Source organism: Haliotis rubra, unplaced genomic scaffold, assembly GCF_003918875.1.
Source record: "Haliotis rubra isolate DU_JTF1 unplaced genomic scaffold, ASM391887v1 Scf23, whole genome shotgun sequence".
NCBI classification, from domain to species: Eukaryota; Metazoa; Mollusca; class Gastropoda; order Lepetellida; family Haliotidae; genus Haliotis; species Haliotis rubra.
This window is the reverse complement of record NW_025766336.1, coordinates 1845670-1859638: the sequence shown is the minus strand read 5'-3', so window position 1 is coordinate 1859638 and position 13969 is coordinate 1845670. Positions and strand designations below refer to the sequence as shown.

General features: G+C 40.4%; 1 protein-coding gene across 1 annotated transcript in view; it reads left to right on the top strand.

Annotated features, from left to right (window-relative positions):
* Positions 1-13969, top strand: part of LOC124277981 (diacylglycerol kinase epsilon-like) — a 72160-nt gene that overhangs the window by 53974 nt on the left and 4217 nt on the right. The window lies entirely within an intron of this gene.

Sequence of the window (13969 nt, the reverse complement as noted above, 5' to 3'; positions counted from 1 at the left end):
CAGGGCTCTACATCACTTACACAGGCTCTCCACAATCTTTGATGTGTTTGATGAGATGAGAGGACTGTCTTATGTCCAGAGAATAGGGATGCCTTGTGATGAGGGGTGCCTGTCTTGTGTAGAGAAGATTTTAAACCAGGAGCAACATTTACTTCCATGAGTGACCTGAGGATGCATTACAGTCTCATCCATCTTACATTGAGGAAAGCCTTTGAGAAGTATTTCTAACACATGCTTTCTGTGTGGTTCAGCTTCATGTTGTGTCGCTGCAGGACTCCAGCTCATGGTCTCAAACAAGGAGATCACTTTCACATATAATTTCAGAACTCGGTAATAAATATAATGTGTCCCCTGAACAAAACTACATTTGGAATGTGCTGTCTTTGATAGTACAGTCATTTAGTGAGGGCAAGGCCTTAGATGTTCATTCATGTCTTTATCACTGTCAGCACACATGAGAATCATGGCGGTCGGTCCCAACCAAATGGAAGTCTGAAATTAAGTTGTTACATACAGATCTATATGTCATACATCACAGACCCTGACTCCAAGTATTTGTGAAATTAGGTACATTTCAAATTGAGGTACTATATTCCAGAAAACTAACTGTCTTAACAAAGTTATGTGTATGATTCCTTTATGTTGCACAGGAGTTCACTGTTACTGTAAGATTACAGATTATTGTCACCTAAATTTTATGTGTCATAAATTCCAGAAAGTATGTGTGTGAATATGAAATATTAAATATGTGTCAGGTATAAAAGTTGTATTCTGCAAGTGCTTGTTGGGCACACATGATACTTTATCATATAATCCCACACTTCAGATGATCAGTGGTTAACATTGTCTCACAAACATGTATGAATATAGTCTGAGTGAACTGACTGATTTATTGTATGGTGCCAAGTGATTGCTGGTAAGTTTGTTTACAGAAACATGTTCACATTGGAGAAACCGTGTCCAAAAGTATTGGGAAAGTTAGTTAGAAGCTTAAGGGCAAGACAGAATTGTAACAGTGTATAGATCTGAAAAAGTAGTTCCTGTTTCATGACCTCATTTGCATATTTATGATATCATCCTGATTGGAGTCGTATATTGCATTGACTACACGTACATGCTTTTTATGATGATATGTTTTTGCAGAGACCATCAGTCTGTGATAAGTACCTCTGTTGTAAACAAGTGGACATAATGAAGTGATGTGATGGTTTTGAAGACACAACCATATTATTGTCTGCCTTTGCTAGAAATGCTGTTATATCGGATGCAGTAATATACCAGTTATTAACACCAATACTTTTACATGCATCAGAAAATAAGGATTTCGGTGGTGATAGAGTCATAAGGAAATATTATACAACTCTTGTAAGTGTATTTTCAAATGTAATGTCGTCAACTTCAAATACTAGGGTGTAAATATTCAATTACTTGCTGTTTTAAAATGTGTCAAAGTTTGGTCAACTCTTATCATGCTTATCAATGTGGAGGAATTTCATTTATCCCAGAACATTATGATTATGTTACGTTTGTATGGTGAACAAGGTCATGTGAATGGGGTAATGAAAATTTAAAATTGCTAATTTTAGATTTCAAACATATAGTAACAAAACTGTATATTTAAACATGTTAAGCATGTCGGAAGTTAAAAAACAACTTTTTACAGATTAGTCATACTGAGGTATATGAAAATACTTGACGTGACATATACTGAGAGAAATAAATAAAGGAACACTGCCATGAAGTGTATATTATGCAAATGGGTTGAAACATGAAAACTATCTGTGTGGTATTATCGTAAATATGTTAAAGACCAACATGACTCAATTTGTGGATTACGTCTCACTATATAGAAACTGAACATATGGTTGGCATTTTAGTATATATGTTTTTGATAGAAGAATACTAACATACAGAATATCTAGAACAGCTATTATTAAAATTCCACAAGACTTAAATATCAGACCATTTGTGGCTGAAGCTGAATGTCTTCAGAGCAAAAGTGCTCCTTATTTGCTTCTCAGGATATCTAAAGGCACAAGACTTTCTGAACTGCTTTGGGTGTGTGTTTTTTCCAAACTTGAAGTGATTTAAAAAAAAAATAGTATGCCTTGCTGGAACTTTGCTGTTAAAGAGGCCACAGGCTTCAGACTTTACATCTCTGAACACCGTTCTGCCATTAGACTTGCAGTGCAGCGGTATCATAGCATTGTGACGTCATCAATATCATGACGTCATAGCATTGTCAGGGCATTGTACACAATCTACTGTTAAAACGATATCTCCTAGGAGATATCGTTTGATCTCACACACAAGCGATATCTCCTGTGGAACACAGTTTTGGATGATAAAAGTGTTTATTGATGCCGCCTGGTTCAATCTGTGTAATCTAGACAGGGTTATGCAGACTTTGTACTTTCCCGATAACAGATATCCTGAGATGAATCACCTTCCTCGTTCACTGCACGGAACTCAAGCATTGTTTTTACAACAATTAATTCCTACCCAAACTGATAAACTTAATCTTCAAGCAACAACATTGATGTTTTTTACAGCTAAGACAACACAAAAGAAAATATCAAGCTGTTTAACACATTTATAAGTGGAGAATACAATGAAGGCTTTGTGTCACAAATGTTGGCAATTAATAAGAAAGCAATATGTTCTGTTTTTAAGTTCTCTCTTATCCTAGCTGCCAGACAACCCCTGCTGGGGCCTGCAGTCTTCTTTCTTCATTGTAGGCCTGGCTCTCTGTTTGGTTGTTCAGCAACTTTAGCACTGCAGGAGAAAGCTGTTGTTTTTGTAGTCATCTGTAACAACACAACACCCTTTTTTCACGTCCGAGAAATGAAAAAAGAGCAATTAGGTGCAGACTCGAGTGTTTGCCATGACACATGACTCGGCTGTTGTCACAAGTGTTTTTAGCAGCTTTCAACAGATACTGCAGTATACAAACTGACTGTCTTCTGTACAGACTGCTGGACAGTTTCCTTTGGTTATATCAGGATTGTGGATTTTCTGTCAGCACCTAATCCATTGCTTAAACCAACATGATACATTTCAAACAAATACTCCACTGGGTTTTCCTGCTGAAACTGACATGCCGTATTACATTGAAACACTGCTCAAAGCAGTGTTAAACTTCACTCACTCACTCACTCACTCACATACTGAATGTTCACGAAACCATAGATAGTACTATACCAGCTAAGGTTGCACGCCCGCACGCACACACGCACGCCGCGCACGCACTCACTCACTCACTCACTCACTCACTCACTCACTCACATACTGAATGTTCACGAAACCATAGATAGTACTATACCAGCTAAGGTTGCACTCACTCACTCAATCACTCACTCACTCACATACTTAATGTTCACGAAACCCAGCTACGGTTGTGGTGGACAAGTGATCACAGATACTGCTCTAACATTACTTCATGTGTTCTCAGAGTCGTTTGCAGTTGTCATGTTGAAGAGAGGAGACATACGGCTCTAAAATTGCCTGTCATCATGTACAAGTGGTTAGAGTGAGTGAGTGAGTTTAGTTTTACGCTGCACTCAGCAATATACAAGCGGTTAGAGATACTAGCGGTCAGTATGTATCTGTTCTTGCCAGTCACAGATGCTTGAGGTGTACATGTCATCAGAGCTAACACTGCTGGTTGTGGTAAAGCATTGTCCAGGTCAAGATGCCTAACACAATAATGTATTTTATGACAAGGAGTAGTGATTGGCACCATTTCTTACTCAACGCAGAATAAGTAAACATGCCACACATCTTATACCTTCATTTAATATCATGCCACACCGTTGCCCTGGAAACCCAGTCCCAGACAAATATTTCTGCATTGATATGGTCAGCATCCTTCACAGCAGGATGTTTCTGATGTAAAAGGACACGGCACCATGAGGATGTTGACGTCCCCTGCGGTGGTCCGTGTTGACGCTCACAGCCCTTGTATACAGCAGCACACCAGTAAATGGCTGCCATATTGGCAACAACAATACTCGCCTGCTGCTTTAGTCTCCAAATTTGTTTGTTTTAGATTCACAGTCATAATTTCTGTATGAGTCTGTGACACCCTATATGTTCAGCCGCTCAGTGTCTAAACACAGTGTATACGCAATTGAGAGCTTCCCTGTGATGTACATATTTGTAGTTTTTATTTCAAGTGAACTCTTGATGCCCAGTAACTCAATTCTGACATTTGCAATATGTAATTTTGGTATGATCTAAACCATCTGTCCTTTCATTATCTTTCTTCCCTAATGGTCTCACAACAGTAAATACAAATATGATTTCTGGAAGTAGAAGTAAGGTCTGTTTATTGCAATGGTGTGTTCACTGACTAAATCAGGGGATGTAGGATGTCCATAGATTATATTATCAGAGCACATTGCCAAAGAGCTGGTACAAACCACTATAATGATTGATGGTTGCAGTAACATCTTTGCTGTCAACTCACTGTTGGTGTTCATTAGAGCCAGTGTTCTTGATAATCAGTGCTTTTGTTTATGGCTTAGTCACCATCAGCATCTGTGTTTTAGCCAGTGTCCACTATAGTGAGGTGTCATTGTTGAAGGATGGGAACCCAGGCCATGAGGTGACCCTTGTTCCAGACTTAATCACCATCAGCATCTGTGTTTTAGCCAGTGTCCACTATAGTGAGGTATCATTGTTGAAGGATGGGAACCCAGGCCATGAGGTGACCCTTGTTCCAGTCGGACCCTTAATCACCATCAACAGGTGTGTTGTAGCCAGTGTCCACTATAGTGAGGTATCATTGTTGAAGAATGGGAACCCAGGCCATGAGGTGACCCTTGTTCCAGACTTAATCACCATCAGCATCTGTGTTTTAGCCAGTGTCCACTATAGTGAGGTATCATTGTTGAAGGATGGGAACCCAGGCCATGAGGTGACCCTTGTTCCAGTCTTAGTCACCATCAACAGGTGTGTTGTAGCCAGTGTCCACTATAGTGAGGTATCATTGTTGAAGAATGGGAACCCAGGCCATGAGGTGACCCTTGTTCCAGACTTAATCACCATCAGCATCTGTGTTTTAGCCAGTGTCCACTATAGTGAGGTGTCATTGTTGAAGGATGGGAACCCAGGCCCTGAGGTGACCCTTGTTCCAGACTTAATCACCATCAGCATCCGTGTTTTAGCCAGTGTCCACTTTAGTGAGGTGTCATTGTTGAAGACATCGTCATATGAGAGAAATATTCTCAAGCACGACGTAAAACCCAATTTCACCTCACCTCACCTCATTGTTGAAGGATGCGAACCCAGGCCCTGAGGTGACCCTTGTTCCAGACTTAATCACCATCAGCATCTGTGTTTTAGCCAGTGTCCACTATAGTGAGGTGTCATTGTTGAAGGATGGGAACCTAGGCCATGAGGTGAGGCTTGTTCCAGTCTTAATAATCATCAGCATCTGTGTTTTAGCCAGTGTCCACTATAGTGAGGTGTCATTGTTGAAGGATGGGAACCCAGGCCATGAGGTGAGGCTTGTTCCAGTCTTAATAATCATCAGCATCTGTGTTTTAGCCAGTGTCCACTATAGTGAGGTGTCATTGTTGAAGGATGGGAACCCAGGCCATGAGGTGAGGCTTGTTCCAGTCTTAATAATCATCAGCATCTGTGTTTTAGCCAGTGTCCACTATAGTGAGGTATCATTGTTGAAGGATGGGAACCCAGGCCATGAGGTGAGGCTTGTTCCAGTCTTAATAACCATCAGCATCTGTGTTGTAGCCAGTGTCCACTATAGTGAGGTATCATTGTTGAAGGATGGGAACCCAGGCCATGAGGTGAGGCTTGTTCCAGTCTTAATAATCATCAGCATCTGTGTTTTAGCCAGTGTCCACTATAGTGAGGTGTCATTGTTGAAGGATGGGAACCTAGGCCATGAGGTGAGGCTTGTTCCAGTCTTAATAATCATCAGCATCTGTGTTTTAGCCAGTGTCCACTATAGTGAGGTATCATTGTTGAAGGATGGGAACCCAGGCCATGAGGTGAGGCTTGTTCCAGTCTTAATAACCATCAGCATCTGTGTTTTAGCCAGTGTCCACTATAGTGAGGTGTCATTGTTGAAGGATGGGAACCCAGGCCATGAGGTGAGGCTTGTTCCAGTCTTAATAATCATCAGCATCTGTGTTTTAGCCAGTGTCCACTATAGTGAGGTGTCATTGTTGAAGGATGGGAACCCAGGCCATGAGGTGACCCCTATCCAGGCTTAGTCACCATCAACAGGTGTGTTGTAGCCAGTGTCCACTATAGTGAGGTATCATTGTTGAAGAATGGGAACCCAGGCCATGAGGTGACCCTATCCAGGCTTAGTCACCATCAACAGGTGTGTTGTAGCCAGTGTCCACTATAGTGAGGTATCATTGTTGAAGGATGGGAACCCAGGCCATGAGGTGACCCCTATCCAGGCTTAGTCACCATCAACAGGTGTGTTGTAGCCAGTGTCCACTATAGTGAGGTATCATTGTTGAAGAATGGGAACCCAGGCCATGAGGTGACCCCTATCCAGGCTTAGTCACCATCAACAGGTGTGTTTTAGCCAGTGTCCACTATAGTGAGGTGTCATTGTTGAAGGATGGGAACCCAGGCCATGAGGTGACCCCTATCCAGGCTTAGTCACCATCAACAGGTGTGTTGTAGCCAGTGTCCACTATAGTGAGGTGTCATTGTTGAAGGATGGGAACCCAGGCCATGAGGTGACCCCTATCCAGGCTTAGTCACCATCAACAGGTGTGTTTTAGCCAGTGTCCACTATAGTGAGGTGTCATTGTTGAAGGATGGGAACCCAGGCCATGAGGTGACCCTTGTTCCAGTCTTAATAACCATCAGCATGTGTGTTTTAGCCAGTGTCCACTATAGTGAGGTATCATTGTTGAAGGATGGGAACCCAGGCCCTGAGGTGACCCTTGTTCCAGACTTAATAACCATCAGCATGTGTGTTTTAGCCAGTGTCCACTATAGTGAGGTATCATTGTTGAAGGATGGGAACCCAGGCCCTGAGGTGACCCTTGTTCCAGACTTAATAATCATCAGCATGTGTGTTGTAGCCAGTGTCCACTATAGTGAGGTATCATTGTTGAAGGATGGGAACCCAGGCCCTGAGGTGACCCTTGTTCCAGACTTAGTCACCATCAACAGGTGTGTTGTAGCCAGTGTCCACTATAGTGAGGTGTCATTGTTGAAGGATGGGAACCCAGCCCCTGAGGTGACCCTTGTTCCAGACTTAATAATCATCAGCATGTGTGTTGTAGCCAGTGTCCACTATAGTGAGGTATCATTGTTGAAGGATGGGAACCCAGGCCCTGAGGTGACCCTTGTTCCAGACTTAGTTACCATCAACAGGTGTGTTGTAGCCAGTGTCCACTATAGTGAGGTGTCATTGTTGAAGGATGGGAACCTAGGCCCTGAGGTGACACATGCGTTGCAATTGTTCACCTTCAGCAACTGAAGCTCTTGTTGGATACAGAAACACAGCATGCACATTAACATAAATGAGGCATGTTTTAATTATGATGAAAGTGCAAATGTCACAAAGTTTTTAAAATATATTTGGTGGAAATATATGGTTTTCATGTTGAAGATCTCAAGAGAGAGAGTCATGTACCTGAACTAAATAGCTGTTACAGACACTGGCGCTGTAATTATCACCCTATATCAATACAATGCTGATACTGTCCCGGTGGAAACATTTCTTATGTAACAAAACACCCACCATAAACATTCAAAAATGGAGTCTAGTCTTGACACTTTCACTTAGCTTTGGACATTTCTATGAATTATATTGTGTAGCAGTGGGCATGAGACAAGGAAATGAGCTGGCAGCTCCGTATTGGAGCTGCTGCACTGACATTGAGTGTTTTATGTGGAATGCTGCTGTAAGGAGTGGTTGCACTCAAACATATTTGTCACAGTTTCAAGTCCCTGCTTAGGGCTGTAGCTCTCGGTTTACCACAGAGGAGCTCAGGCTGTTCACATTGCCAGGAATGCTATATGCTGTACAACCACTTATGTTGGAATGCCATATTCTGTACAACCAGTTTTGTTGAATGATGTATTCTGTAGAACTGTCATGTTAATGCTATATTCTGTACAACCAGTTGTTTGTAATAGCTATAGAAATATTCTTGTGATGGTATGGCGTGGTGGGCGAACTGGCTCAAGTGCAAGGCTACTGATCCTGCGAGTTTGAGGTGACTGAGGTGACGTGATCGAGCCCACCTGTGACCGGGTGTAAAAACCTTGGAGTCAACTTTGTGTGTGACTCTTTCCGTGTTGACACAACCCCTAGTGTACAGTACACAACCCTGTGCACTTATAAGAACCCACGAATCCGTTGGTATATGACCAAATGGTGGCCACATGAATACGTGCAAACACCTAGTTGCGGGTACAGCAGTGTGCAGTAAACTTGGACAAAGCACTGTGACTATGTGTCCCAGTCCACCCAGCTGTGAATGGGTACCTCGTAAGGATGGGAAAGCCACACTAAGTCGGTGCGCCTAGTGGCTGCAAGAGTTGTATGCTCCCCAGGGAGTTGAGATTGATAATATGACGTGCCGTTGAGACTCACATCCAGTGATTGAGGGAAAAAACAAAGCGCCTTTGAGCAGCTGAGCTGGATATCGGCGCTATACAAATGTTAGTGTGTGTGTGTGTGTGTGTCTGTGTCTGTGTGTGTGTGTGTGTCTGTGTCTGTGTCTGTGTCTGTGTATGTTAGTGGTGGTCCGATTAATTGATATAATCGCAGATTGGTCGCAAAGACTAAACGACCAAGCAATCGATCATGCTTTCATATAATCGAACACAAACAATTTTGGAACACTTGTTTGCAATAACAATATATTTCACAAGGTTGGTTTTGTCTGTTACATTTCATAAGCACTACAAGCTCGTTCCTTGTCATGACTGAATTTATCTTAAAGAACCACTAAACTTTGTTTTTTGTTACTCTTTTAACCATTACATATGAAAGATTTGTGGTTAGTCTTATGCGGAACACCAAATTTATTCTTTAAAAACTTGTGGTTAATTAATACCGAGCGATTAAAAGTGGCCAAAAAGTCGCCTGCTTCCCTCTCGACCGCCAACGAAACCACAGACAGGTTACGTAACTCTGTCGCCAGAGCACTGCAGTGACGTCATATGAGGAACGATTTTCAGTTAGTTGTATAGAAAATGTGTAGCACGCTCATCATTTTGATGATTTCTCGACATCAACGAAGACATGCCGAATCGTTGCTTTGTCGTCAATTGCTCCTAGGGTCGGGCGATGGTGTCCCCATGCACAGATTTCCACAGGACCCGCAGTTAGGTGCTAAATGGGTTATGTTTGTGAGTCGCGGCGGCGTTGTGGAAGCCTGAAAGCGATATCTTACTTGTGTTAAGATCGGCTTCCACGGAAGTTAAAGAATCAAAACTACTTACTAGTTGTAATAAAATATGCATATGATTGATGACCATAAAGATTTTCCATGACACAACTTGTAACATAACGATTTCTTCCTCGAAGCGAGGTTGTGGTCGAAGTAACAATAATATTGTAAGTAGTAGTATATTGACACCCACCTCGCTGCCAGGAGAGAAATTGTTATGTTATCGCCATGTCATGCAAAATCATATTGGCCATCAATAAAATATATATTTTACTACCAGTAGAAAGTAGTTTTGATTTTTAACTTCGGTGAAAACAAACCTAAATACCATTTATCCTCAGACTGGCGGATGTTCCCGACAGGGCCCATTTTTAAAAATAAAAAAATCTGTTAGAATTAATGAGATTATAGTTTGTTTTCATCAAGTTAGAAAATCAAGACTACTTTCTACTACCGTAGTTAAATATGTATTGGAATCATAACCAAACGGATTTTGCATGACACAACTTATAACATAACGATTTCTTCCACCGAAGCGAGGTGGGGTCGAAGTCACAATACCGCGCCGATAACTTTCTTGCTACATTCCCATGGTTAATGTCCACTCACCAGTATGTAGATACTAGTCAATGTGCGTCTTTATATTTGGTCTTATAATCCTAATTAAATACTTGTATGCATTTTGAAACTAAATAAAAAGCAGACGATCTGCTGAATACTTATAGTGAATTTATAACAGAACTGTAATATCTAGACATTATATAGTTTGCCAATGTGAATCATAATTCGCACACACACCCTAGTGCATGTTGTCTGTCTCATTACACTTCACTAAACGAAAACAATGATTCTGTTGATATGCTACGACAAATGAATAAAACAAAATGCAAATATTAAAATTAAAACAGATTAAAGTTATAGGAACAATATCAGGCCATTACCTTGTTCGAGGAATGTATCCATCAATATCCACAAAACTGTTCCAAATGATGTGTCTTTTAACAGTTTAATATACCTAAAAAGTGATAAATCTTTTCAGGTACTGGTGTATAGTCTCATTGGTCACCCAAGATAGCACACCTGGCAACTAATTGCATAATGTCCGCCTTTCTTTAAAAAAACAGTAATTTAGTTAGCCAATAATGGGCAATCAATCAATCTATTGCCGGTTAATCCTTTGAAAGAAGGACGTTGTTTTTACTTGAGACACCGACGACCACGACAGAGTGTATTCAGTATAGATTAGTAAATCTACATACATAAACACTACCTTTTGACAATTCCGCTGTGTAAGATAAAAGTAATTAATCAATCAGCGTGTTATCGGTTAATCCTTTGATCGATGTTTATAATGTTGAATATTTACTCCTGACACAAGAAATGCCAAATGGGAACCTTTGTCGGGTAATCTAAGTGTGTTACCACTAATTATACCTGTTGTAAATTCATTAACTGACCATCAAGTGAATGATGACAAATAACATATGTAGGTATATACCACCTAACACGGGTTACAACAAGGGAGTATTAATTGCTGTATTGCATGTGAAAACTTATGGGCCGACACTGTTTTGAGAATACAAACAGATTTTTACATGACATGATTAAATATCGAGGTAAAAAAACACAGAAATGGGATCAATTTGAATCAGTCATTATACAAATAGGGCCTAACGACACCAATCGATTTTGACAGAATCGTCTATGAAAACAAGTTGTAACTCGAAACTAGGCAAAGCAGGAGACAAAACTAAATGACAGTAGATTGTGAGAACATATAGCTTTCATTTTCCACAACAATTGTCACGATTTCAGGTTTATACAAGCCTGTAAACAAGATAATTTACCCCCTAAAATGTAGATGAATTCTGCATCGGCCCTCAAAGCTATTCCTCATATGACGTCACAGAGTCGCGTCGCTCTGATTGGTTGAAATTTCGTTCGCGGGTGAGAATTGTGCACTGTTGTCAAAAAGGTCGATTTAAGTCAATTAAAGGTCGAAATGAGTAGTTTTAATGACGGGGTTTCATTTATAACGATGCCAGTTAGTGATTTATGTATTTTTAACCCCTAGGGTTTATGTGACCTTTAAAGACTCCAGAGGAAATTCATGTTTCTTTAAAGATGTGAAATTTGTAAATGTATTTTGTGCTATTTGCAGAAAGACTGAAAGAACTACATGGTTTTATTGTGCATTAACAAACATAAACAGGAGAATTTAATAAATGACACTAATCAATTATTTTAGATGATTGATCGGTTGTAATGAACCAATCATCAATTCTGAGATTTTAAACAATTCCCAACACGTATGGATGGATGGATGGATGTATGTATAGTACAGACTCATGACATATTTCAGTGTTTGATTAAGTGTGTGAAGTGGACAGGCTTCTGAAGTACTGTGTTCAGTGAGAGTAGTAAAGGATAATTCCTTTATTGGCTGTGTATACTGTGTTCAGTGAGAGTAGTAAAGGATAATTCCTTTTTGGGCTGTGTTCAGTGAAAGTTGTAAAGGATAATTCCTTTATTGGCTGTGTATACTGTGTTCAGTGAGAGTAGTAAAGGATAATCCTTTATTGGCTGTGTATACTGTGTTCAGTGAGAGTAGTAAAGGATAAGTCCTTTATTGGCTGTGTATACTGTGTTCAGTGAGAGAAGTAAAGGATAATTCCTTTTTGGGCTGTGTTCAGTGAAAGTTGTAAAGGATCATTCCTTTATTGGCTGTGTATACTGTGTGTCTGTTCATCTCATGTGGCTTTCACCAAAACACCTGTAATACTGTTGTACTGAAGCAGTATTCCGAGCTGACACAACTCACTCCACCAGGACATGGAACCAAGACCAAAGGGGTTACAGACTAAGGTTTAGTCTCTGAATATATATAATATTGATAGTAACAAATAAACCCCTTTAAATTGAAAAGGAGTCCCATTGAGTTGGGGGAAATCTAGACTTGCTTCATTAAGGTCTTTAGCATTGCAGGGTCCCTGAATATATATAATATTGATAATAACAAATAAACCCATATAAATTGAAAAGGAGCCCCAGTGAGTTGGGGAACCTGGGGAAATCTAGACTTGCTTCATTTAGGGCTTTAGCATTACAGGGAGGGCTAGGCAGTAGGGAAAATAATGTGGTTCAGGGACTGTGAGACAAACTTGGTTTACATGTACTATAATACCACTAGATGGTCAAGTGTATGTGAGTTCATATTTCACAGCTGTAAAACCTGTTGTATTGTAGGGGTTCTGTGTTAATATGACACACATATGAGTACTTGAGTACTTTTTCATTAAATGTATTGCAGTAATGTAAATATCATCGGCTATGTATCTTTAATAAGTTTCTTTTCAGTTTACCACAATTAAATTAGATAACAATTTTAGTCACAGGATACTAATTATAATCTAAATTAGATAATTTTTTTAATTTGAAAAGTTCCTGTTTGGTGTTCCAGTGTACACGTAGCTGTGACAGATCAGTAGAATGGTAAAGATTCATGAAACAATTGTCTTTATACTCTTGCTTCACTGAACTTGTAATAATCCCCTTTAATCTGTGGTATGTTGACTTTGTGTGGACTGTGTGTATTTACCTACACAACCAGAGATGTATACTCTATAAGGGATGAAGTAGGAGATGATGATGTACAATGTGTCCGATACCCTTGTCTTGCCAGGACTCGGCTACACACAAGCAGATAGGTGTTCCGGAACCTGTGCCTGCACTAATTGCTTATTGTTGTAATATGATTGGGCAGGATCCTGTTTGCTTGTTTTGTAAACAGCGTGTACAGGTTGCTGTCTTTGATGTGACATGTGTAATTTGTAGAATGATGTGTGAGAGACGGATACCGGAGATGATGGGCCACCAGTGTCCCTGCCCTGTCATTACCCCACCCGTCAGGGGAGGCACAGCATATAAACAATCATCAGTCCTGGGGTGGGTGAAGGTGAAAGGCCATGGTCTTAACCGATGATCAGCACTGGTCAGCTACAGGTGTTTGCAGGTCACTGTGCTTGCTGCATATGTCCACAGCAACTAGCTTGACCACAGGTCATTTATTCTCCATTATCACCTCAGCTGGATGTTTAGGACAAAAGCTAAACTGACCACAATCCAACACCAATGCCTGGCTGACCATTTCAATTTGGCGATGGGTCAGTCACTGGTCGTTAGATGGCCGTAGCAATTTAAATAAAGCCATTCAGCTGTACAAAGGATCAAGTTTGTGTTCAAATCATGATGATCTTCAAAGCAGTCTTGTGTTAGTTTGGGCATACAGTTTGTTGTGGGTGACAAAGAGAGTGATGGGATTAATGGCTACATTGCCAGCCAGGTATCTTTGCCTGCAGATTAGTGCGAAGTATCAGGTGAGCGTCAGTCCGCGGTCGGGTCACAGTCAAGAACAGACTTTACCTCTAACAACAACTGCAAACATTGACTTTTAACATCAATAGAATCAAAGCAGATTGGTTTTCAAATATCTTCTTTGTTCTGCTTAATGAATATTAATGATTTAGGTACAAAACAACATTCACTCATATAAATCTTGGATTTTAGAAATC